Source organism: Gopherus evgoodei, chromosome 6 (genome assembly GCF_007399415.2).
Source record: "Gopherus evgoodei ecotype Sinaloan lineage chromosome 6, rGopEvg1_v1.p, whole genome shotgun sequence".
Classification (NCBI taxonomy): domain Eukaryota; kingdom Metazoa; phylum Chordata; order Testudines; family Testudinidae; genus Gopherus; species Gopherus evgoodei.
Window position 1 is genome coordinate 44,362,859 of NC_044327.1, and position 25,457 is coordinate 44,388,315.

The following is a 25,457-nucleotide window of genomic DNA, read 5'->3' on the forward strand; positions in this document are numbered from 1 at the left end:
AGCACCCGGGGGAAGCACCTCCGGCTGCCTCCCCTTTGCTCTGGCAGAGCCTACACAGGCGTCTTCCCTGGGGACCCCATCGCCTCTCCTGGGCAGGGTGCGCCCCACAGAGCCCTCTGCTCCAAGGGGCCCCTTTGGCCTCCCTGCTGCGGGCTCTGCTCCCCAGCCCAGGCCGCGGGGAGATCCGCGGGGCCCGCCCGGCTGTGTGGCGGCGAGAGGGGGAGAGCCTCGGCCTTGGCTCCTCCCTCCGCGGGAGCCTGCTTCTTCCCCAGCCTCTGCGTGATGACGCGCCGGTGACTCGCCGGGGCCCCTGGGCACAGGCCTGTTGAGCCCAGCGCCGCGAGCCGGCCCTCGAGCCCGCGCCAGCGTCCGCAGCACAGGGCAGAGCTGCCGGCCGGCCGGCCGGCCAGCCCCGGGGCGCCGCTTTCCCCTGCGGCTCGCGCGGAGGGAGCCGGGCGCCGCGGGGTGAGTAGCCAGCGGCGCAGCGCGCCCGGGCATCGCAGGGACACGGCTTCCTATCCCCCCGCCACAGCGCAGCCCGTCCGACGTCCCTCGGGAAGGAGCTCGGGGAGCAGCGAGGGGAAGGAGAGGGGGTGGGGGGTGAGGGGGGCGTGAGTGCAGCTGGGCATCGTGACAGCGAACTTCTTGCGGCGAGTCAGAAGCCCCGCTCCAAACAGGCTTGTATGTGTGTGTGTGTGGGGGGGGGGCAGTTGTACATCCAAAGAAGTAGCATACATAAAATCTGGAGGTGCCTGTGTGTGGTTTTTACATGGTTCCGGAAAGAGATCTTAAAAAATTCCCCCCCTTTTATTTTTTTAAATCCCCTTTTGTAACTGCAGCTGTTTGGTTTGGGCTTTAGCAGACTGAGGGAGAGAGGTGAAAAATGTTTCTACTAAGCAGGAAAGGCCTTTTCTCTTTTCGGATGGTGTGTATGTAGTTCGCTTGAATCTCTGTCCTGTGCATAAATAATACACCAACAAAGACATGATGTACCTTTGTGTGAGATACTTATCAGTGTCTAACCTGCCTTCCTCTTTCTGCCTATTGCTCCTCAGGGAGGATAATGAAATATAAATATTGGACTTTAAATGGAAATAATTTGGTTGGGGCTTAATTGTGTGGAGGTATTGGAATCTTCATTTGGCTGGTCTGATTTTTCTGTGAATAGCTTGCTTTGGAAGCACAGTTCTATCAGGCATGGGTTTACGGATTAATAATTTGTATTTTCAGGAGATAAGTGTTTTGGGGAGAGGAATATACCTTTTATGTGCAGTCATGTATTACTGAGGCGTCTGATTGGAAAACCAAAATGATTAAGTAGCAATCTCCTCCTCTTCTCTCTGTTTGTAAAGGGAAATGGATTGCCCTGTCCCTGATATTAGTAAGCTATTAGCTGTCACAATGGGCCTTTCTTTGTGGTTTGCTGAGCAGAGAGAGGAACACTGAAGAATAACTGGAGTCTTAGAAAATTGTGTTGGTGACACTGGTTTCATAATTGGTTTTGAACAGATTAGTTGTTGAGTGATCGGTAAGTTTTCTGACATCTTGAGGGTTGTGCCATGCTTTCTCCGTTTCCTCTCTCAACCATCAGATTTAATGCATGTATTGCCCGCGTGTCTTACAAATATGAATATATTTTATATATTAGGAAAAGTAGGGAGAGAGAGGTGGCTCTATAGAGAGAGGAAGAGGGCAGATTCTGACAGATGACATTGACTGGCTTCTTTTCCTGCCCTATCTGCCTGGTAATTGCAATATGTGTGATGCTGGGGTGTCCGACTTAGGCTACGTCTACACTACAGCATAAAATCGAAATTACTAAAACCGGTTTTATAAAACCGATATTATAAAATCAATTTTATGCGTCCACACTAGGGCACATTAATTCGGTGGTGTGCGTCCATGGTCCTAGGCTACCATCGATTTCTGGAGCGGTGCACTCTGGGTAGCTACATTAAAGGAATGAGACCAATAACTTCGATTTCCGTCCACACTAACCCTAAATCGATATAGTAATATCGATTTTAGGGTTACTCCTCTCGTTGGGGAGGAGTACAGAAATCGATTTTAAGAGCCCTTAAAATCGATTTAAAGTGCCTTGTAGTGTGGACGGGTACAGAGTTAAATCGATTTAACACTGTTTAAATCGATTTAACTGTCTAGTGTGGACCAGGCCTTAGGCACTGCCTTCTCTTCTCTTTTCTCCCCTGCTTTGGATAATGGGAAGGCGTTGTGAGGACCAGGTAGGATACAAACATTGCCATAATGGATCAGAACAAATAGTCTATCCAGTTTCTGGTGGTGATCGGTACCGGTTGGTTCGGAGGAAGGTCTAAAGCCCTTGTAATGGACAATTACACAGTAAAGAACCTCACTAGTAAGAGTATGAAGGAATAATGATGCTAGTCAATAGCTTGTGGCTCTCCCCAGAGACAGAGTGGGAAGGGATTTTATTGCTTAACTGTTTGCAAGGCTTTTTCAGTTTTTGCAAATACCAATAATAGAATATAGGGAAGTAGTGTTTGGGAGGGGAAATTTTAATCGGCAGGAAGCTTACAGAGTTGCAATAGATGGGTTAGCATTCTTGAGAGAGACATTAGATTATTGTGTAGGGCAGTAAAAGGGAAAATGAAAGGAGGCTAATGCCGTTGCTCTGGCTTCTCCTCCTCCTTACTTGCTGTCATTAGAAGAGTGGTGGATAGAATAATGTAGGAGTTGAAATATGCTCTGTGGAATAGCTACTTTCAAACGAGGTGGAAAAACACTGTTATGCACAACCACAGAGTGTGACGAAAAGGAAGCTAGGTACTTGTGTTAGCAGCTGTATTGTTTCTTTACTCATTTGTCAGTATCAGTGAGAATAGTTACAGAACTGAATTCAGATTTTCTCTATCATTCTCTAAGCTTTATATCTCAGCCTGGGAGCATATGACATTTTTACAATATATATTCATGTAACTAAAAAGAAATATTTATGTTTTTATGATTATATCTGCACTGTCTTCAGTGGACTGTGGGTGGAGGTTTCCACCCTACGGTTCTCAGCACAGGATCAGGGCCAGTGAGGCTACTCATCTGAATAAGACAAGTAGGATTTGGCTCAGAGTTTCAATTCAGGATCATGTTTGTATTTCTCCCATTAGATTCATTGATTGACACATACCAGTAACTTCTCTAGTTTTTTCTATAATTTAATTTTTTTCAGATATCTGGGCATGGCATTTTGCAGATTATTTCATAAAGTGTATTGGTATCTTTGGAAACTTTACAAGCAAAACTAAAGCAAATAAAAATACTGAGACTTATAAAAAGACAGTATTTTCATCTGAAGACTTTTAGTATGTGTATTTTTAATATGTGTATTTTATTAGATATCTGTAAAATAACAGTATTTTGCTGCATGGTATAACATTCCACAGAGCATCTTGTGTCCTTCATCATTAAGGCAAATGGGCATTACCATACAGGACCAGACCGTTCATTAAGTCTGACAGCCTGTTTCTTGCAATGGGCAGTACCTGGCTGATGCTGAAAAGAGAGGTGATTTTTTCCCCACCCCTCCATATTGAACTTGTCTAGTTATGCAGTGCTGAACGTGAGGGGAAATGATGTATAACAGATGAACAGTCTAAACACTGTGGCACTACACAGGAATCTAGGAGTTGCTCTGCCACATTAAACTAGTTGTCCATCTAGACTAGTGCCCTTTCACGTGACATTCTGCAGTACCAGATGCTTCAAAGGAAGGTGCAAGTAACTCTGTAGTAGACAATTATGGAATAACTTTCCCATAAGAGAAATTTCTTCCAAACCCATCAGTTGGTGGTTGGTTTATGCACTGAAGTGTGAGTATTTATGTCCCTTATAATGTTTTTTATCCTGTCTAGATGTTCTTTTAAACCTATACGTGTCTAGTTCTTGTAATATCCTACTAAGCTCTTGGCAGCAATGATCTTGTGGCAGTGAGTTCCACAGAATAATTATGCACTGTGTGGGTAAATAAATCATTGATTGGTTTTAAAATGTGTTGTTTTTCAGTTTCATGGAGTGCTCTTTGTACTGAGAGAGAAGGAGTTTACTTTATTATTTTGTTGTACTCTATCATGTCCCTTATTACTGGTCTACTCTCTAAGCTAAAAAGTCTTCAATGCCTGTTCGTACCTCTAATAATTTTTGTTGCTAGTTTCTGATGGCCTTCTAGTTCTGCTTTCTATTTTTGGAGATAGGATGAAACAGTATTCCAGATGAGGGTATACCAATGTTATATTTTCAATTCCATTCTTTATACAGCCTGACACTTTGTTTTCTGCTTTGCATGTCTCAGTGCAGTGAGCTGTATAATGCCACAGTGGTTAGACTGTTTATCTTTGTTATACAAAAGTTCCCCTTATATTCACCCTTTTTCCAAACTACTGGAATGCTGAACAGTTTTTCATAGAGCTGCCCACCCTGTTGTCTAGGTCTTTTGCCTGAGTATTTACAGTTAATTTAGCAGTGTGGATGAATAGCTAAAATTCTGTGCCAACAAATACACAGTAATTCACACTGGAAGAAATAATTTCATCTGCCACTGTGCTGCTCATTTGTCTGGCTTTATTAGAGTTCCATGGTCTTTTCTATTGAAGAAATTATTGTCATCTGCAGTTTTTGCCAGTTCCCTGTTCACCCTTTTCCAAGACCACTGAAAAGTGTCTTAAATACCAGCCCAGTACAGGACATTGGACCACCCCACTGTTAACCTTTTGTTCTGCTGAAAACTGATCATTTAGGTCCCAGTCCTGTAAACATTTACACACATGCATAAAGTTTGCAGTTTCTAATCCATGACAGTACTGTACTTTGTTTCTTACACCCATAACTACTCAGTTACTTTAAGAGTCTCTGGTGTGAGATTTTGTTAAAGATTTTTTTGAAAATCCAATTAAATTATTTCAGCTAGCTCTCCTTTATCCACTATTTTGCTGAAAGAATTGTAGTAGCTTTTAGAGGCAAGATATCCTTTCACAGGTGATGTGCTGGTTTGTCCATATCCTATTGTGTCCATCTAATTATTGTTTCAGCCAGTTTTCCTAGTATTGAAGCAATAATATAATCTAGCTCTTATATAGTGCCTTTCATTTGTAGATTTCAGAGTTCTTATACAAGTAGGTCAGTAGCATTATCCGTATTTTACCGGTGAGGGAAACTGAGGCACAGGATGGTGAAGTGACTTGCCCAAGGTTATCCAGCAGACCAATGCAGAGCCAGGAATAGAACCTAGGTCTCCTGGGTCCCAGTCCAGTGTTCTATTGACTGATCATTGGAACTGAGTTTTGCAAATATTTATACCTGTGAACTCAGTGGGACATGAGTAAAGATATTCACATGCATATGTTTCCAAAGGATCATATCTGTAGACCAGTAGTTCCCAAACTTGTTCCGCCGCTTGTTCAGAGAAAGCCCCCAGCAGGCTGGGCCAGTTTGTTTAGCTGCCACGTCCACAGATTTGACCGATTGCAGCTCCCAGTGGCCGTGGTTTGCTGCTCCAGGCCAACGGGAACCACTGGAAGTGGCGCAGGCTGAGGGATGTACTGGCCGCCGCTTCCAGTAGCTCCCATTGGCCTGGAGCAGTGAACCTCAGCCATTGGGAGCCGTGATTGGCTGAACCTGCGGACGCAGTAGGTAAACAAACCGACCTGGCCCATAGACTGCTGTAGACTTTATTACCCTAAAAGACAGCACAGTAGATTATGATTTCTTTAAAGGATTAATGAAGAGTATTATTTTGGGTTAGAGAGCAGTTTGAGAGATGATTGTTATGTAGTACAGTTTATTTTCAGAAACAGCCTAAACAAATCTGAGCTAGAAACATTTGTAGGTTTTTAATTTATTCATAGTCTCTATATTTTAAAGGGACACTGGCAAAATAAAAATAATTTAAAACCATTTTACTTGGTCTAAATTTGATACCCTAAATATGGAAACTAAAATAATCTTTAAAAACTCTTGTTTAAATCATGCGCAGTGTGTTTTTTTAATGTTTGCTCTGCATTAATTTGGGTCAGTGAAATAGACTGTTTACCATAAGTTTCACTTTGTATTTCTCATGCATTACTACCCTGCCACTGTTTTGGTTTCCAGCATTGCAGGGGAATGTTTAAAGATGAAATATAATTGTTTTAAATGTTTAATCAATCTAGATGTTACAAAAACTAAATCTTGCACCTGTGTTACTCATCTGACTCTATGAGGCCTCAGTCCTGCAACTTCATCCAGGCAGGCAGCCCACTGAATTCCATGGGACTCTGTGAAGTCCATAGGATTGCTTGCATGGATCCAACTGTAATAACAGGGCCTAAGGCAAGGGCAGGCAAACTTTTTGGCCTGAGGGCCGCATCAAGTTTCTTAAATTGTATGGAAGGCCGGTTAGGGAAGGAGGTCGTGGCCTGGCCCCCACCTCCTCCTATCTGCCCCCCTAGGACTCCTGCCCCATCCAACACCCCCGTTCTCTGACGGCCCCTCTGGGACCCCTGCCCCATCCACATACCCCTGCTCCCTGTCCCCTGACCACATCCTGCCTCCCACCACCTCATCCAACCACTCCTCTCATTCCTGATGCCTTGCCTCATCCAACCACCCCTTCTCCCTGTCCCTTGACTGCCCCTGGAACCCCTGCCACCCCATCCAACACCCTCTCGTTCCTGACTGCACCCCGACCCCTATCCACACCCCCGCCCCAACCATCCCCCGAACTTCTCTGCCCTCTATCCATACCCCCTGCTCCCTTACCATGCTGTCTGGCGCGCTGGTGGCGCTACAGCTGCGCAGCCCAGCTGGAGCCGGGCCACTCCCCACCACCACACAGCACAGAGCACTGGATCAGGCCGGGCTCTGCAGCTGGGCTGTCCCAGGAGCTCAGAGCCCCGCCGCCCAGAGCATTGTGCCGGTGGCAGAGCTAGTGAGCTGAGGCTGCGGGGGAGGGGGAACAGCAGCGGAGGGGCAGGGGGAAGTCTCCCAGGCCAGGAGCTTGGGGACCGGGCAGAATGGTCCATCCCACAGGCCATAGTTTGCCCACCTCTGGCCTAAGGGTACGTCTACACTACAGGATTATTCTGATTTTACATAAACTGTTTTTTTAAAACATTGTATAAAGTCGAGTGCACGCGGCCACACAAAGCACATTAATTCGGCGGTGTGCGTCCATGTACCGGGGCTAGCATCGATTTCCAGGATAGCTACGAGATAGCTACGAGCTACTGTGGGTAGCTATCCCATAGTTCCCGCAGTCTGCCTCGCCCCTTGGAATTCTGGGTTGAGATCCCAGTGCCTGATGGGGCAAAAAACATTGTTGCGGGTGGTTCTGGGTACAGCCTCACCCCTCCCTTCGTGAAAGCAGCAGACAACCATTTCATGCCTTTTTTCCTGGGTGAACTGTGCAAACGTCATAGCACAGCAAGCATGGACCCTACTCAGATCAATACCGCAATCGTGGACATTGTGAACACCTCGCACATTCTCGTGCAGTTTATGCTGAACCAGGACCTGCAAAGCCAGGCGAGGAGGTGGCGGCTGTGGCAGAGCGTTGACAAGAGTGATGAGGACATGGACACAGAATTCTCTCAAACCGCGGGCCCCTGCGCTTTTGAGATCCTGCTGGTAATGGGGCAGGTTCTAGCCATTGAATGCCAATTTTGGGCCCGGGAAACAAGCACAGACTGGTGGGACTGCATAGTTTTGCAGATTTGGGACGATTTGCAGTGGCTGCGAAACTTTGGCATGCGTAAGGGCACTTTCACGGAATTTTGTGACTTACTTTCCCCTGCCCTGAAACGCCATAATACCAAGATGAGAGCAGCCCTCACAGTTGAGAAGTGAGTGGCGATAGCCCTCTGGAAGCTTGCAACGCCAGACAGCTACTGGTCAGTCGAGAATCAATTTGGAGTGGGCAAATCTACTGTGGGGGCTGCTGTGATGCAGGTAGCCAAACCAATCATTAAGCTGCTGCTACGAAAGGTTATGACTCTGGGAAACGTGCAGGTCATAGTGGATGGCTTTGCTGCAATGGGATTCCCTAACTGTGGTGGGGCGATAGATAGAACCCATATCCCTATCTTGGCACCGGAGCACCAGGGCACCCAGTACGTAAACCGCAAGGGGTACTTTTCAATGGTGCTGCAAGCACTGGTGGATCACAAGAGTCATTTCACCAACATCCATGTGGGATGGCCAGGAAGGGTTCATGACACTCGCGTCTTCAGGAACACTACTCTGTTTAAACTGCTGCAGCAAGGGAATTACTTCCCAGACCAGAAAATAACAGTTGGAGATGTTGAAATGCCTGTAGTTATCCTGAGGGAACCAGCCTACCCCTTGATGCCATGGCTCATGAAGCCATACACAGGCAACCTGGACAGTAGTCAGGAGCAGTTCAACTGCAGGCTGAGCAAGTGCAGAATGGTGGTAGAATGTGCATTTGGCCGTTTAAAGGCACGCTGGCGCACATTACTGACTCGCTCAGACCTCAGCCAAACCAATGTCCCCTTTGTTATTGCTGCTTGCTGTGTGCTCCACAATCTCTGAGAGAGTAAGGGGGAGACCTTTATGGCGGGGGTGGAAGGCTGAGGCAAATCACCTGGCTGCTGATTACGTGCAGCCAGACACCAGGGCGATTAGAAGAGCACACCACGAAGCGGTGCGCATCAGAGAAGCTTTGAAAATGAGTTTCATCATGAGCCAGGGTACGGTGTGACTGTTGTGTTTGTTTCCCCTTGATAAACCACCCCCCAATTGACTCATTCCCTGTAAGCAACCCACCCTCCCCCTTCGATTACAGCTTGCTTAAGGAAATAAAGTCACTATCGTTTAAAAATCATGTAAGCTATATTAAAAAGTCATTATAAAAAGAGGGAGAGAACTGACAAGGTATCCCGGGTGTGGTTTGGGAGGAGGATAGGAGGGAAGGAAAAGGCCACTAAAAATATTTCAAAGTAATGACAGCCTTTTGGTTGGGCTGTCCACGGGGGTGGAGTGGGCGGGTGCACGAAGCCTTCCCCCACGTGTTCTTACACGTCTGGGTGAGGAAGGTATGGAACATGGTGAGGGTGGTTACACAGGGGCTGCAGCGGCACACCGTGACCCTGCTGCTGTTCCTGAAGCTTCACCGGACGTCGGAGGATGTCAGTTTAATCACGCAGCAGCCCCAGCGTTGCAACCCGCCACTGCTGATCTTCCTGCCTACACCTCTGATCTTCCTGCCGCCACCTCTCATCTTGAGCATCCCTCCTGTCCTCACGTTCATCCCTCCTGTCCTCACGTTGGTCCCTCCTGTCCTCACGTTCACTGACATCTTTCCTGTAATTTGATACCACGTCCTTCCACTCATTCAGATGAGCTCTTTCATTGCGGGTCACTTCCATGATTTCCGAGAACATTTCATCTCGTGTCTTTTTTTTCCTCCGCCTTATCTGAGAGAGCCTTCGGGATGGAGTAGGGAGCTTGAAAAATGTGCAGCTGCATGAGGGAGGTAAAAAAGGGAGAGAAGTATTTAAAAAGATACATTTTACAGAACAATGGTTATATTCTTTCACAGTGAACAACACTATTCACCTTACATTAGCACATGTGATTTCACTACAAGGTCGCATTTTGCATCTTAATATTGATGCAATATTGATGCCTGCGGCTCTGGTGTTAGAGATCTCACAGACGCAGGTCTGGGCAGCAGAATTCAGCTTGCATGCGGCCATGGTAAGCCATTGTCTTTCGTCTTCTGCAGCCTTCATATACACAGTGCCCTCCTTTCCCAAATACCAAGCAAATCCCGTTGAGTGCTGCTTCTTTCCTGTTAACATGCAGCAGCAGAAACCACCCCCCATCCAATTCTCTGAGATGATTGCTTTACCCCTCCCCCCACTGCGTGGCTGGTATCATGGAAGATCACTGCTAATCACCTCCTTTCCCCCCCCCGCCACCGCGTGGCTGGTAGCAGGGAAGATCCTTGCTAGCCAAACGCGAAAAAGCTCAGCACCATTCTCCACCTTCCCCTCCCCCCGCTTGGCTACCTGCAAGGAAGGATTTCTTTTAAGCAACAGGCAAACAGCCCAGTAGGAATGGCCATGTCTGTCCCCTTAATTAAATTCCTGAATTTCAACCAGGTTACCATGAACGATATCACTCTGCTGAGCATAACACAGCGAGATAAAAAATGGATGTTGCTTGAATGCCAGCAATCACTGGGACTATACGCAGCTAGGCTTTGTCATGCAATGATACCAGACTACTTGCTACATACATGGCGTGGTCAAGTGTCCTACCATGATGGACGGAATAAGGCTGCCTTGCCCAGAAACCTTCTGCAAAGGCTTTTGGCGTACCTCCAGGAGAGCTTCATGGAGATGTCCCTGGAGGATTTCCGCTCCATCCCCAGACATGTTAACAAACTTTTCCAATAACTGTACTGGCCGCGAATGCATCCCAAGTCCTCAGGGCAAATCAATCATTAAAAAACGCTTGCTTTTAAACCATGTTTTATATTTACAAAGGTACACTCACCAGAGGTCACTTCCATGGCTTCATTGTCTAGTGGCTTGGGAGGGCTGGGAGGGTAATTTCGTCTGGGTGAGAAAAAGCTCCTGGCTGTTGGGGAAAACGGAGTGCTGTGTGCTGTCTGCAAGCTCGTCCTCCTCTTCCTCCTCTGCTTCCTCTTCCCCGTCCACAGAATCCTCAGCCATGGCTGAGATTACCACCCCCGCCTCGGAATCCACGGACGGGGTGGGGTAGTGGTGGCGGACCCCCCTAGAATTGCATGCAGCTCAGCATAGAAGCAGCATGTTTTCGGCCCTGCCCCGGACCTTCCATTTGCTTCTTTGGTTTTCTGGTAGGCTTGTCTGAGCTCCTTAACTTTCACTCTGCACTGCACTGAGTCCCTGGTGTGGCCTTTCTCCATCATGTCCTTGGAAATTTTTTCAAATATTTTTTCATTTTGTCTTTTGGAACAAAGTTCTGTTAGCACAGAATCCTCTCCCCATATAGTGATCAGATCCAGTACCTCCCGTGCGGTCCATGCTGGAGCTCTTTTTTGATTCTCAGGAGACAGCATTGTTACCTGTGCTGATGAGCTCTGCGTGGTCACCTGTGCTGGTGAGCTCTCCACGCGGACAAACAGGAAATGCAATTCAAAAGTTCGCGAGGCTTTTCCTGTCTACCTGGCCAGTGCATGCGAGTTCAGATTGCTGTCCAGAGCGGTCACAGTGGTGCACTCTGGGATACCGGCCGGAGGCCAATACCGTCTATTTGCAGCCACACTAACCCTAATCTGATATGGCAATACCGATTTCAGCACTACTCCTCTCATCGGGGAGTACAGAAACCGGTTTAAAGAGCCCTTTATATCGATATAAAGGGCCTCGTTGTGTGGATGGGTGCAGCATTAAATCGGTTTAACTCTGCTAAAATCGGTATAAACGCGTAGTGTAGACCAGGCCTTAGGCGATATCTGTTTTACCAATGTAGATTAGCCAGTTAGTCACATTTTACTGATAATGTAGGAGAATTCTAAAATGGATAGTTGGAAAACAACTGTTGGAGTGTTCAATGAGAAGAGTTCTCTTCAGGATCCAGCTTTTTGAGTAAGCTTCACTTTTAGGAAGATATCCAGGGAGGAAAAACTAGCAAAACTAGATTAAAGTCACGTGTACTCTATTATGTACGGTGTGGTTGGTGATCAAAGCTTTTAAAAATAGATACTGTGAAATTACTTTGGTAGAAAAGAGCATCAGTAAAATAGTTTTTCTGCCAGCAATTTTCAGATCTAGACAATTCTGAACACTTGCCAAAATTCACATGAATAATTAGTGATGTTCTAGAGTGTTTAGTGCTGTGCTAGCAAAATTTATGAGTATTGTACTATAACTGTTTATTAGATAAAACATAAAATGATTGCAAGGGATGCTGGGCCGCCAGCTCCTTCCATTCTGCATCATGGAGCAGCAGGGCACAAGAAGGGTTATAAAATCCCAAAAGCTCATAAAGAGACATGGAACATGGCCTCATGCATGCTTGCTCTTATCACCTCTGAGTCTCTGGGATGTCACTAGTCTGTGTGTGTGCACGAGGTGGGAATGGATGGATTAGAGCCAGGGAGCACCTACTCTTTATGATATGATCTCCTCATTTACCATCAGATTTTCCCCAAATGCCTATTCCAATTCTCTAGTCTACATTAAGAACAAAGAAGGCAAAACTTTTTATTCCTTATCAATCTAAGAGGGGGTGGGGGGTGAAGTGACACAAAGTGAACTAACAATAAACCAAACATTTCTCAAGTCGTCTTTTTATATCATAGAGAAGCAAAAAAGGGCATAAACCCAACTTGTATCCTGCTTTGCAGACTGCTGCATGTTCTATTTAGAAGTGTTTCTCACCATGTGAGTTTTCAGATGTATAAACTGTCAAGTCTTTTTCAAAATCACTTTGAAAAAACAGTCATTTTTAATCTTACACCAGTCAGTGGCACTTTTGAAATCATTTGTGGCACTGGCAATACAACCTAGTCGTTTTTTCTTTTGCTCCTTGAGCAATCAGTGGTTTTAATATACTATGTAATATTTAAACCAAGTATTTAATGGATATGTGTTACCTTTATCTAAGGAATGTTATTAGGCCAGTTTTATAGCTCTTACCTTTGGCTTCCAAACTATCTGTGCAGGATCAAGATGTCCATTACTAGCAATAATAACCAATGCTAATTAAAACTGTTACTTAAAAGACACATATGTTTGTTCATACTGAAAAGTTCTGTTTCCCATTCAAATTTTCAGATCTTTGTGCTGAATAAATGTGATTTTTTTTGTGTGTAATTGGTTGATATGTATGCATTAAATTGCTTAAATTGGATACATGGACATTTTCTTTTAAGGTAACCTTCACTTTGGCTTGTAAAATCAGTAAACTAAGGGTTGTCGTGACTGACTCACTGTTTGTTTAGTGTATATTTTCCCTTTGAGGATGAGCATGCATAACTCCCATTAAAGCTAATGAGGGTATTATGCGTGTCAAGGGGAGACTGAACTGTGCATTTGTGTAAGGTTTGTTTAAAAACAATGGGCCATGTTTTCAACTGTTAGAGCAGTTGCAGTTACTGGCATAAACACAGTACAAGGAAGTGAAAATGCAGTTTAAAAGATAAATCGGGAGTATTTCCATTAAAGTTAATGAAGTTAAAATGGTGTAAGTGAGAGCAGAATCAGTCTAAACTGGGTTTTTTTGGGAGTGGGGGTGTGATCAGAGGAGTGCCTGTACTTCTCCAAATCAGCTTTCAAAGTTACTGGCAGAGTTCTTGATCTGTAAGCCAATCTGTTTTTCTTGCTATCTGTGGACTTACCAATTGAATCTAAAAACATTTACTTTTTTTAAACATGAGACAATTTTGATTTTGTTGCTCTTTTTTTATTTTAAAGCAACCAAAAAAGTATATGGCGATTCTGTGAGCTTCAGTATAAAGAAGAGTAGATATTGGAATAATATTGAAAAGTGTGTGAATAGCTATAATATTTAGGGCCTTAAGTCAATAATGTACTATTTACTTGTCTACATAATGACATTCATCAGCATCCTAATCCCATTCATGCTCCTTAATTTAGGATAGTTCCAGCTGCCATTAGAAGGATGTTGCAATTGGTAAAGAAGCAATTTCTTTACTCAGAGCCTTTAAAATAAAAGAATTTAGAACTTTGTATTATTTGATAGCTCTGCTATAGATTGCACACTATAGTTTATTAAAAATCAGTGTATGTCCAAAAGAATTTCAACAGGTTGTCTTCATACATTTGTTGTTTTTCTTTTTGGAGGATACTCCTCAGACGGTCATGTCCAAAACTTGTTCAGTCAGAGATGCTGCAACATGGGTAGCCAGCCTCAGGTTTGTGCTCCCACAAGAGATTTACACAATAGACTCTGTAATGCAGACCTCTGTGACACATCGTTGTATTGATGTACTAAAGTTAGTTTTAAGCTAGTTCTTGCTGTATCAAAGCTATACTTTCAGACTGAATGTCTCAGGGAACATGCATTTGCCTTTTCATGTTGACTTGTTGGTGTCATGACATTTCCTCCCAAAGTGCCCTGTGGGTAAGAAACATAGTAGCATTGCTTTGATTTGGCATCCTGTAATTCATGTGTCCCTGACAGGTTACCCATAGGGAGTCCCAATCTGTATTGCCCCTCATCCTGGTATTGACGCTTTGTGTTGAGGAGATATGGTACAGTGGAAAGCAGTTGTCCCCACTACACTGACAGTAGTGCTCCAGGGGAAAAAGAAGAGCATGTTCCCCTTGAGACAGGATGAATGAAAATGGGTAATTGGATTTTTAAAATTTAAATAAAATACATTTTTTTCTTTTTAAAAATAACTGTTCAAACTGTATTTGAAATTGACAACTTGTGTTAAGGCCTAAATTTACTATAATCTATTAAAAGTAAATAAAAAAAAATTTCAGCAATACATGTTTTGCTGCCACTGTTATACAAATTATATTAGACCAATAAAAACCAGCAGGATCTTATTAAAGGGGACAAGACATTTGTCACATTTATTGTAAATACCATAATAAAACAAAAGATAACAGTAAACAACGTTGTTTGGCTACTTATTCCTATTACTACTTACTTATTTCTTATACACTTATATATATCTATATCTATATTTTTTCTATTACTACTTATTTCTTATGTATATACATATACATATAATATATACAAGTTGTGTGTGTGTGTGTATGTGTGTGTGTATAATATATATATATATATATATATATATTCGCACAATCATTCATACAAGTTCTGTATAGAAGTTATAGTTACCAGCCTAGAAGTTGCTTGTGACAGAATACTGGCCAGGTATCCTGTACACAAGAGTGGAGCTGAGTCCAGGTCAGGTGCGCACCTGATGCTCCTGGAGGGTGGTAGCGGAACCAGAGACTCAAAGACTTTATTTTTCAGAGTCCAGTTTTATAGGAATTCATCCCTATGTCAGTCCATGAGAGTTGCTTCATTCTGCTGTTGTTAAATCAATCAGCAGGTGGCTGGCTCCATGTTGTCAGATATTTGTTTTTCCTTCCTTTGAGATGGTGGAGTGGATTCTAGTTTGCCCTCCGGGGGTCATCTGGTTGATCCCACTTGACACCTTCTTCCCCCCGACACTGAATTCTTCAGGCTGGTAACTCCCTAACCATTCATTCATTATTTAAACTAGGCACTCATTCACATACATTCTCTGTCTTAATCCCATCTGTTTCACTGTCTCTTTAGCTTTCAGGGTATTACCAATTTATGTGAGATTCCCTGTCTTTTATCATTCAAAAATAAAGTGAGATGAAAACTTACAAAGGGTGGGGGTCTCTATCTATGTTCTACAGCAGCTACTGTTTTGGCTCACAGCGGCCGTTACAAAGTAAAGTAGCGACTACAAATGTCACTTAGAGAATGGGCACTTAGGCCATGTCTACATCTAAAATTTTGCAGCGCTGGTTGTTACAGCTGTATTAGTACAGCTGTATAGGGCCAGCGCTGCAGAGTGGCCACACTTACAGCAACCAGCGCTGCAAGTGGTGTTAGATGTGGCCACACTGCAGCGCTGTTGGGCGGCTTCAAGGGGGGTTCCGGGACGAGAGAGCAAACCGGGAAAGGAAACCAGCTTCGCCGCGGTTTGCTCTCTCGGTCCCGGAGCCACCCAGCAAACCGCAGGGAAGGAGACCTGCTTGCTCGGGGTTCCGGGACCGAGAGAGCAAACCGCGGCGTTCCCGGTTTGCTCTCTCGGTCCCGGAGCCACCCAGCAAACCGCAGGGAAGGAGACCTGCTTGCTCGGGGTTCCGGGACCGAGAGAGCAAACCGGGAACGCCGCGGTTTGCTCTCTCGGTCCCGGAGCCAGCCAGCAAACCGCAGGGAAGGAGACCTGCTTGCTCGGGGTTCCGGGACCGAGAGAGCAAACCGGGAAAGGAAACCAGCTTCGCCGCGGTTTGCTCTCTGTGTCCCGGAACCCCGAGCAAGCAGGTCTCCTTCCCTGCGGTTTGCTGGGTGGCTCCGGGAATGCGAGAGCAAACCGCGGCGAAGCTGGTCTCCTTTCCCGGTTTGCTCTCTCGGTCCCGGAACCCCGAGCAAGCAGGTCTCCTTCCCTGCGGTTTGCTGGGTGGCTCCGGGACCGAGAGAGCAAACCGGGAAAGGAAACCAGCTTGATTACCAGAGGCTTCCTCCTTCCACGGAGGTCAAGAAAGGCGCTGGTAACTGTCTACATTGGATTACCAGCGCTGGATCACCAGCGCTGGATCCTCTACACCCGAGACAAAACGGGAGTACGGCCAGCGCTGCAAACAGGGAGTTGCAGCGCTGGTGGTGCCCTGCAGATGTGTACACCTTCAAAGTTGCAGCGCTGTAACTCCCTCACCAGCGCTGCAACTTTCTGATGTAGACAAGCCCTTAGAGTCAATTAACGTTTAACAAGTTTTATACAAAGTATTTCTTTGAGCAGGCATCACACAGGCACAGCTGGTGGCTTGCAGGTTAGAGGCTAAATCTCAGGAATCACATTTATTTCTAATATAAACCTTTAGTTATAAAGTATTAATTAACAGTAAATCATTTCTAACAATAAATCATTTTTCATATAAACCATGTCTAATATAAACCTTCTTTAATATCCCTACACTACCGTATTAAAGAAAGTCAACCCAGTGAACTGGTCAAAGTCACTGGCTAAGCACCTGAAACCAGAATTTGATAATGTGCTAAACCAGCTTTTAACAGCAGAAGCCTCTTCTACAGATGGAGAGAGAATATTTTCTTAATTTCAGTTTATTCAGCTAGTCCGGTTCAATGACTAGTTCATTCAAAGTTTAAAAACTCATTGGAAGTTGAAAAAGCAGGCCAAGCTTGTTTTCCTCTTCCAATCTATGAATAAAAATGAGATGTGAGAACATGAGATCTGCTAGTTCTAAAACCTAGAAGGTCACAGTGATCAGAAACAATCAGTTCAATTCACTAGCTGTAGACAATACTTCCTTTGTGTAATAAATCAGTTAGCATTAAATGCAGAATGAGTTTTGATACACAGAAAAAATACAAATGTATGCTGCACATTTAAGGTTGTTTTATTTAATAAAAACTAATTTTACAATGCTGGTTTTATCCATTTTTAATTGAATTCCAAATTTTCTTCCAGATGTAGCTTGACTCAAATCACAGTTAGAAAAAATAATTTTTCAGTAAATAAATGCATTTTCACTATTTTCTAACATAAAAAAGCAAAAATTTAGAATCTGAATAGATATAAGTTGTTTAAATAAATGTGTATAGATGTACTATATGCACCTGAAGTACTAAATTTGATATAAAGTCTTTATTTAGGAAACCAACCATTTTTAATAGTTACTAGCCAATACGAATCAACTTTTCTTTAGGGAAATAACAAAAAAGTACAAATGCAAAAAATTGATGATTTAAATCAAGGTTTCCTCCTTGCTGTTTCTCCAGTGACTGATTTCCTTTCCACACTCCTCGTGAGCTTCTGTCACTGTCCCAGTGAATTTACTAGAGCCTCCCCATCAATCCTTCCCATTAAACGGGGGCTACCAGCTGCAGTAGTAATCCCCAACTCCTCCACCTCCTCTAGCCACTCCCAGACCCAAGCAGCTCCCAGGACTACCTTCCTCTCCTTGCCAGGGGCTGGATCTATCCCTGAAAGAGAGGATAGTAGGTTCCAGATCCCCTCCAGAACAGCCTCTGAGGGTTGTCAGCTCAGCATCCACTTCTTGAGAGACAGAAATCTGCAGCCAGGAAGTGAGGGCATTGAAGGGAAGAAAAAAAAAAAAAGAGAGAAAAAGGTAACAACAGTAGAATAAATAAAGCACACCTATTGTTCTACTACCCAGGAACTTCCTGAATTTGCCAAGTGGCATTATAGTTAAAAGCTGTGCTAACCACGCTTTAAAGATGTGGATGGAGGAGAACTGATTTTCAGGATGGAGAGTGCGTAGTAGGGGGGTCTGGCTGTTGATCGTAGAAAGGAAATTAGTTTGGATTTGTGGATTGTGGAAAAACTGATTGTAATTGTGGGGGAGATAAGCGGAACTGAATTTCAGTGGAGGAAAATGTCTGTTATTATGGGGGATGCTGATTAGGAGGGGAGGCAGAATTCATTTTGAGGTGTGGGGGATAAGAAGAATTGATGTTGCCTAGAAGGGAACTTGATTGAGAGAGGTGGCTACTTGCTGATTTAGGGGGAAAATGGAATTTTGAGTGGAAGGAGGCGGCAGATAGGGTGTAAAATGTTTTGAGAATGGAGGAATAGAAGAGGTGTGCTGGGCAAGGGCCAGGAAATAGGAGGGGGAAGAGCGAAGCAAAACCAGTGACAGTCACTGTATTTATTAATATTAATTGTACATGTGCATGTTTGAATGCAAGCAGTTAACATTAGTTGCCAGAGGGGTAATGTGCAATTGCAAATCTGAGCAATTCTTAGAGATTAGGGAAGGAGGTGGTCCATGCTGTGAAAACAGGTGAGAACCCCTATTTTGTACCATTAGTACAGACAATTGGTGTTCGAGAAAATTATCCACGCTTCTAGATCTTTGAGGCATGGACTGACCGTGTTCAGGGCCTAGCACTGTGAGTTCCCAGTCTGACTGATGACCCTGTCCCTTACCACAATACATGTGTTAAATAATGTGTGTCAGACTATGGCTTCTTTCTGAAGTAAATGCAAACAGATCAGACCTGCAGCTACTATGTTGTTCTTTTACATACAATTTTAAAAAAAAATCCTGCTTATTTTTCATTTATCTGCAGATTTCTTATTTACTTATGTGAAAAATAAGCAGAACCATTTATATAACATTATAGGTCCTTGTCTATTTTTTTAATCGTGTAATGGAATTAAATAGTAGTTTATGTAAATTAGCAGGACTTGCTTTCTGCCTTGCTACTTCTGCTGCATTTCAACAGAAGAGATACAGAATTAGTTCTACAGTCAGTTTCTGCGATCTCTCCTTTGTTATTTGTTTTTGTAACCCAGAAGTTCCTTCCTAGATTTTTTTCCCCGTTATTTATGTTTAGAACATTGTAATGAGTGAGGAACCTTTTCGGATTATCCATTATATCTCATTATTGGTGCTGTTGAATGAATTGGTTATTATACAATACTGGAGTTTGTATTATAGTCTTATTAATATAAAATTATACTTGTAATAATGAGGCATAATCTGTAGATCAACAGGTGGCTATATAGTTTCATTGCTTTTGTTTTAATGAGAATGTAAATGTATATCTCTCACTACCGTGTCTCTTCGTGAGGAAGGACAAACCTAGACATAAGCATATTATAAAATAGCAGTACACAAGCATCTCTTGTGTGGCCTTTAATCCATGTCTGGGTTAGTGAAATATGCAGTCTTTCAAAGACTGGGTAGAGTATGAGCAAAATAAGCAAGGGGCTAAAATCAGTACTTCTGGTTGTTTTGAAACATCTGCAACGTCTTCACAAAATCTACTTAGCAGATTACCTAAAATACTATCACTGCACTAGTCCCCACAAAGTCTCTTAATATGGTTACAGCCACATTTCCAGTGTTAAGTGGTGCGTACAACAGCTGTGGATTATATAGACTTTAACTGTGTGGATATCAGCTCATTAGTTTCTCTTTCCATCTCTTGCCTTTTCATTCCGAATCTCATGGCCAAGTAAAGCAAAATTCTGATACTCATATTTAGTCTGAAGATGGTGGACCAGCATTGCTTCTTCAGCAAATACATATAATTACTATAGTAACCCTCAGAACAAATGTACAGTATCTATAAAATTCTCTAGCAGATATTGCATTATTTAGTCCTTACAAACCATGTTGAAGCAAACAGGAATAATAAAGTGCACATTAAACTTAGCCACGAATTGAGAGAGCATTAATTTCTGAGGGTGTTGCAATAAAAGTCTGTCCACAAATAACATAGCATTGAAAAAGTCTATCAAGTCTTCAGGGGGACTGGGTGGGAGAGGTAATATCTTTTATTGGATCAACTTCTGTTGGTGAAAGAGTCAAGCTACACAGAGCTCTTCAGAAAGGCATACAGAGAAGAAATCTCGCCTGTCTATTTTCTCCTTTTCTCTCTCTCCCACATTTTTCTCTTCACTCCCCCTGTTCATAGTCTTGTATCATTTCTAACTCCTCTTCCCCTGATGCTCTCATGGTCTGAATAGGATGCTGGGTACCAGAGAAACCCAATCTCCTTTATTACTTGTTTATGCTATATGAAATATACATGTACATCTGTCTCAAATATTTGATAGTCAAAGATCTGTATTTCAGCTATGCCCAAGTCTCTAGTACCTTTCAGTATTTGATAGTCACCACAGTCTATCTTAGCAAAGAGAAATCCAAAGGATAATTATAGCAGAGCAAATATAGAAAAGTACCATATCTCTGTTTCCGAATATAAAGTTGGTAATAAATGTAACACTTGGGCATATTGTGAAATCTAAGGTTAATTGTTCTTGTATCTTTCATGTTTGCTTGCTTGCTTGCTTGTTTTGGGTTGGGGGAGGGATTTCAATATCCAGGGGGAAACAGTATAATTATTGAAGATGATGAGCCTTTACCCCAAAATCATGACTCGAAGTGCCCTTGAACTTTGGGAAAGTCTTGATCTCAACTTCACAGCTCTATACCTACCCTAATAAACAACTGTGTACAGTCATCTTCACTTGAAAGAGGAATGAGCAACTGCAGTATTAGTCTTTATGTTAATTTATGATTATATCATTCATGGTTTCCCAGACTACTTTTGTTATCTGTATGGTATCTAATTTTGTGCAGCTTTGTTGCCTCTCTAAAAGTTAGTCTCTGATGATGGCAGTACCTTTTACAGGTATTTTTTCTTGTCTCTTGTTTTGCTTTATGATCATGCACAAATCGTCATCTTAATACTCTGTTCTTTTAATGGGTCACTTCTAAATGGGGATTTGATGACCTTTTTACAAGAAAATATTGCAGGGTATCTGCTTCAGAAGCGGCTTGTAGCAAACATTGCTTTTGAATGATAAGAATACAAAAGGTAAGAGATTTGTCTTCTAAAAAGTTTGTTCCATAGACTTGATTGTCTTACTTCAGATAGAAAAATCAGTACATTTGGGAAACACTGACTTCAAGAAGGGTGGTCCGAGAAAGAAGCAGAGAGGGGAATTTGGGAGGAGAAAATGTCCAACAAGGGCAGGGCAAAGAGGCATACAAAATGGGAAAAGTTTGGGCAGTACAGTACAGTACAGAGTGGGAATGTAGACAGAAGAAGAAAATGGCAAGGAAGGAAGGAAGGAAGATAATGGAGGAGGAAGATAAAGCCAGCAGAAAAAAACTAGGTGGTGGCCAGTTGCTGTGAGTAATTGTCTGGCATCCTGACAAACTGGATACTCAGGTGTTAGGCTGTCTGGAGTGACTCAGGACTGTGAGTGCCTGCCTCAGGGCAGACACCTGTAACCTGGTGATGTGTTCTATAATTAGATTTCACCAGGCCAGGAGCAAATGTGAACTCCTGGATCACTATACCAGTTTTACCATGGAGTGACAGACAGCCTGGAGAGTATAAGGGGATTACCTTGCCACCCAAACAAACTGGACTTTGTGATAAAATGTCACTTACATAAAAAAAATCACACCACATTTAGCTTGCTTCCAGTCACTTACCACAGATCAATTGGTACCCTAGATCTTACAACGAAGACAATGCTGACAGCCAGTTCTGTAGTAAACCAACTAAAGGTTTATTACATAAGAAAAGGAAATAAGAGTTATTGAGAGGTTAAGGAGGTAAAATATATGTACAGGTTAGACACAATCTATAATTCCAAATGGTAGCAGAGATGTAGTAATCTGGCAGTTTCCCATAAATCTCTCAGGGCTACACAGAATAACTCTGGGGATCTCGTTCAGTTATTCCACCCTGTTAGAATCCAAACAGATCCTTCATCTCTGAACTTCTCTTGAATCCATTCTTATAGCTTCTTCTCACAGAAAACTTGCTGATAGGGTCACTATCCATGTGGGCTCTTACTTTGATGACAGAGAGTGAGGAATGCATTTAGAGTCCATGACCTCCAATCACCACATGCAATGACCACTTGCTTTGAAATTAGCGCTGTTCTGTTGAAGTTCTTCATTTGTGTTCCACAAAGCTTCTTTCTTGTTGAATGGGTTATTTAGTTACTGGGTTATACAAAATGTCAATGTTTTATGTAGACAGGAGCTTCTCCTGTTAGTGTAGGTACTCCACCTCCCGAAGAGGCAGTAGCTATGTTGACAGGAGAAGCCCTACTGTCAACATAGTGCTGTCTACACCAGAAGTTAGACTGGTTTAACTGCATCACTCAGGGAAGATTGTCTACACTCCTGAGCAGTGAGTTTTATTGACATAAGTTTGTAGTGTAGACAGAGACTGAGGCTCAACATAAGTGACACCTGTGGAGTTTGAAGAGGGAGGGCCAAATGATTGGCCATCTCCTAACAAAGAGAGCTCATGAAGGGAACTACTGGCTGCCCTTCACTGTCAGTAACCTTCAGAGAAAAAGCACAAGGACTATTTTAAGGATAGTAATCAGTTTCTTTGAGTGACAAGTGTGAACTGTATAATTTATTGTAAAAATCACTATAAAAGACATTACAGGAATGGCAGGCCATTTAATTAAAGAGAAACTGTGGCTCTAGGAGGAAATGATTGAATTTCAGGATATGGCTAGGTGTAGCCAGGGAAAATTCATGATGTAATATGGTATAGTGTATGCTACTTCGGGTCTTTTGAAAAAAATGTGCTGAACATCCTGCAGTTCCTTTGCCATGGTATTCACGCAAATACCCATGACATCAGAGCACCTTGCTCTGGGCATGATGTATGAGGGCTTCCAGAAGTGATCCACCATCTTCCCAGCATCAGCCTCACTGCCAGCTTGACAGGAACCTGAGTGTTATCCATAATTTGCATATTGCTTCACCTAAATTAAATTGATCATCCCCAGTGATTTTACAGTAATTATACAATTAACACTTATGACTAAATAAATCAGCGTACTGTCCTTAACATGTTGTCTTGGTGCTAGTGCCATAAGTGTGAGGCCAGTGAGGCACTTGCCTCGGGCGTGCAAAGCAGAGGGGCGCAGCTCTAGTGTGATCGGCGGCACATTGGCACCAGCTCTGCCGCTGCCACTTCTTCGGCTGCGGGTCCCTGAGTCCTTGTTGGAGGGAAGGACCTGCCACCAAAGAATGAATGAAGCGGTGGTGGCAATTGAGCAGCAGGCCTTTCCCTCTGACAGGGACTTGGGGACCCGCTGCCGAAGAGCCTGGAGTCAGCCCTTGCCTCTGGTGTAAAAATTCCTTATTACGGCTTTGCTTGGTGCTTTCTCTCCCATTTTCCTCTCCTTGTTTCTCTGTCTTTCCATCTTCTGCTTTCATTCTGCTGTTATCGCTGTAATGCTTTGATGTTATCTTCCTCTCATTCTGTTGTGCTGTTCCCTTTTTGTTAGATTCTCTGCTGTTTCTTCCCTCTCATTTCTGTGCCACTCTATTTTTTTCACACTCTGGTCCCCTTCCCTATTTCCTCCATTTTTCTTCTATCATCTCTTTCTGTCTGATCCCTACTCTTCTTCCTTTTCCATTTTCACTGGTCTTCTGTCTGTAATTCCTTCTGCATCCTGCGTTCACTCACTCTCCGTTTGGCAGCCATGCGTCCCCATTGAAGACTGGTATTTTTTCTCTGATGGCCCAGCTGGTGACCCAGTTTCAGTGTAGCCCCCTGAAGAACAGAGTCTTCAGATCTGCAGGTCTGGCTTTTCACACTTCCTTGGGGGAAGAGGGCTATTAGCCAGTTTTGGGGAGGAGCAACAGTCTTGGTTGACTGTGGGTTGTGCATCAGAAAGTTTGCATTCTGTGTTGCTGGTTCATCAAGTTGAGCCCCTTTTCTGGTAACAAATCTGCCCAGGAGTCATGCCAGCTAGAGCTTTTATGACCCATAAAGACAAAGAACAGACCAAGGCTGCAGGAATGGATACAGAATACAAGCAAACACATGGGGTAATGATGGCCATGTGTCTTGAATGAATGAAAAAAACTAACATGTATGTATATATTTATTTATGGTCCATTTGTTTATGGGAGAGGACATTATTAGACTGGGGTGGGGATGAGGAATGATCGAATGGGTAGGCTTGAGGACAGCGCAGAGAGAAATTCATTTGGAGGGAATAGAAGGATGGTAGGGGGAAGTGGAGAAGTGGAATGACAAAGAAAGTGTGTGGGTGGAGGGGATGCTATGAAGATGGGGTTTCAAAGAAGCATGGTAGCTGAGGAGAGAGTGAGGCCCTGATGCAGAGGGAGTTGGGAAGAGGCAGGGACAATCAACAAAAGGAGAATGTGATAAGAGTTCAACTTTGATTCCAGTGAGTCTGAGGTGTCTAGCTGGGGTGTGAAGGCCAAACAGCTGCTCCTGTTTCTCCTTGGAGGAGCTCCAAGGGGTGGACAGGTCATCTCTGGAGATCCTCTTACTGTTGCTGGCACTCAGAGCTGGTGCTAGGCATAAGCAGACTAGCCCCCCTGCCCTGCTGCAATGGCTGGGGAGCTGCGAGGATCCCTTTGCTGCCCACGGCAGCTTGGGGGCCCACTGTCTCAGGCAGTGGGGGTACTTCACAGCTCCCTGCCACTATAGGAGGCAGCGGGACCCTGCAGCTTCCAGCCACAGGGCTGAAGTCACAGAGGTCTTTGGAAGTCACAGATTCTGTGAGTGTCATAAACAGATAGCTAAGGGTTAACGTCTCTTTCACCTGGAAAGAAGTAATCTGAACCACCTGACCAGAGGACCAATCAGGAAACAAGACTTTTTCAAATCTGGGTGGAGGGAACTTTGTGTGTGAGTCCTTTGTTCTTGGGTCTTCTGTCTACCTGTATGCTCTCTCGGCTATGAGGAGTGATTTCTATTTCCTGCTTTCTAATCTTCTGTTTCCAAGTTGTGAGTACAAAGATCAGATAGTGATTTATATATTTTCTTTTGTATTTACATGTCTATAGTTGCTGGAGTGCTTTGAATTGTATTCTTTTTGAATAAGGCTGTTTATTCAATATTCTTTTAAGCAAATGACCCTGTATGTGTCACCTTAATACAAAGAGACCATTTTTATGTATTTTTCTTTCTTTTTATATAAAGCTTTCTTTTTAAGACCTGTTGGAGTTTTTCTTTAGTGGGGAATTCCAGGGAATTGAGTCTGTACTCACCAGGGAATTGGTGGGAGGAAGAAGTCAGGGGGAAATCTGTGTGTGTGAAATTTACTAGCCTGACTTTGCATTCCCTCTGGGTGAGGGGGGAAGAGAGATTAACACTCGGTACTTCTGTTTTCCAAGGCTGGGAACGGGGAGGGTGGAGTCCCTCTGTTTAGATTCACGGAGTTTGCTTCTGTGTAT

At 43.6% G+C, this 25,457-nt stretch overlaps 1 protein-coding gene across 2 annotated transcripts in view; it reads left to right on the top strand.

The window, feature by feature from the left end:
• Positions 1 to 385: 385 nt before the first annotated feature.
• JAK2 (Janus kinase 2) overlaps positions 386 to 25,457 on the top strand; it is a 145,442-nt gene continuing 120,370 nt past the window's right edge. The window contains exon 1 of one of the 2 annotated variants that reach the window (XM_030565805.1): positions 386 to 465. The gene's annotated coding sequence lies outside the window, so the exon portion shown is untranslated. Of the gene's footprint in view, positions 466 to 550; positions 682 to 25,457 lie in introns of those variants that run through there. The other variant, XM_030565804.1, reaches the window with a different exon arrangement.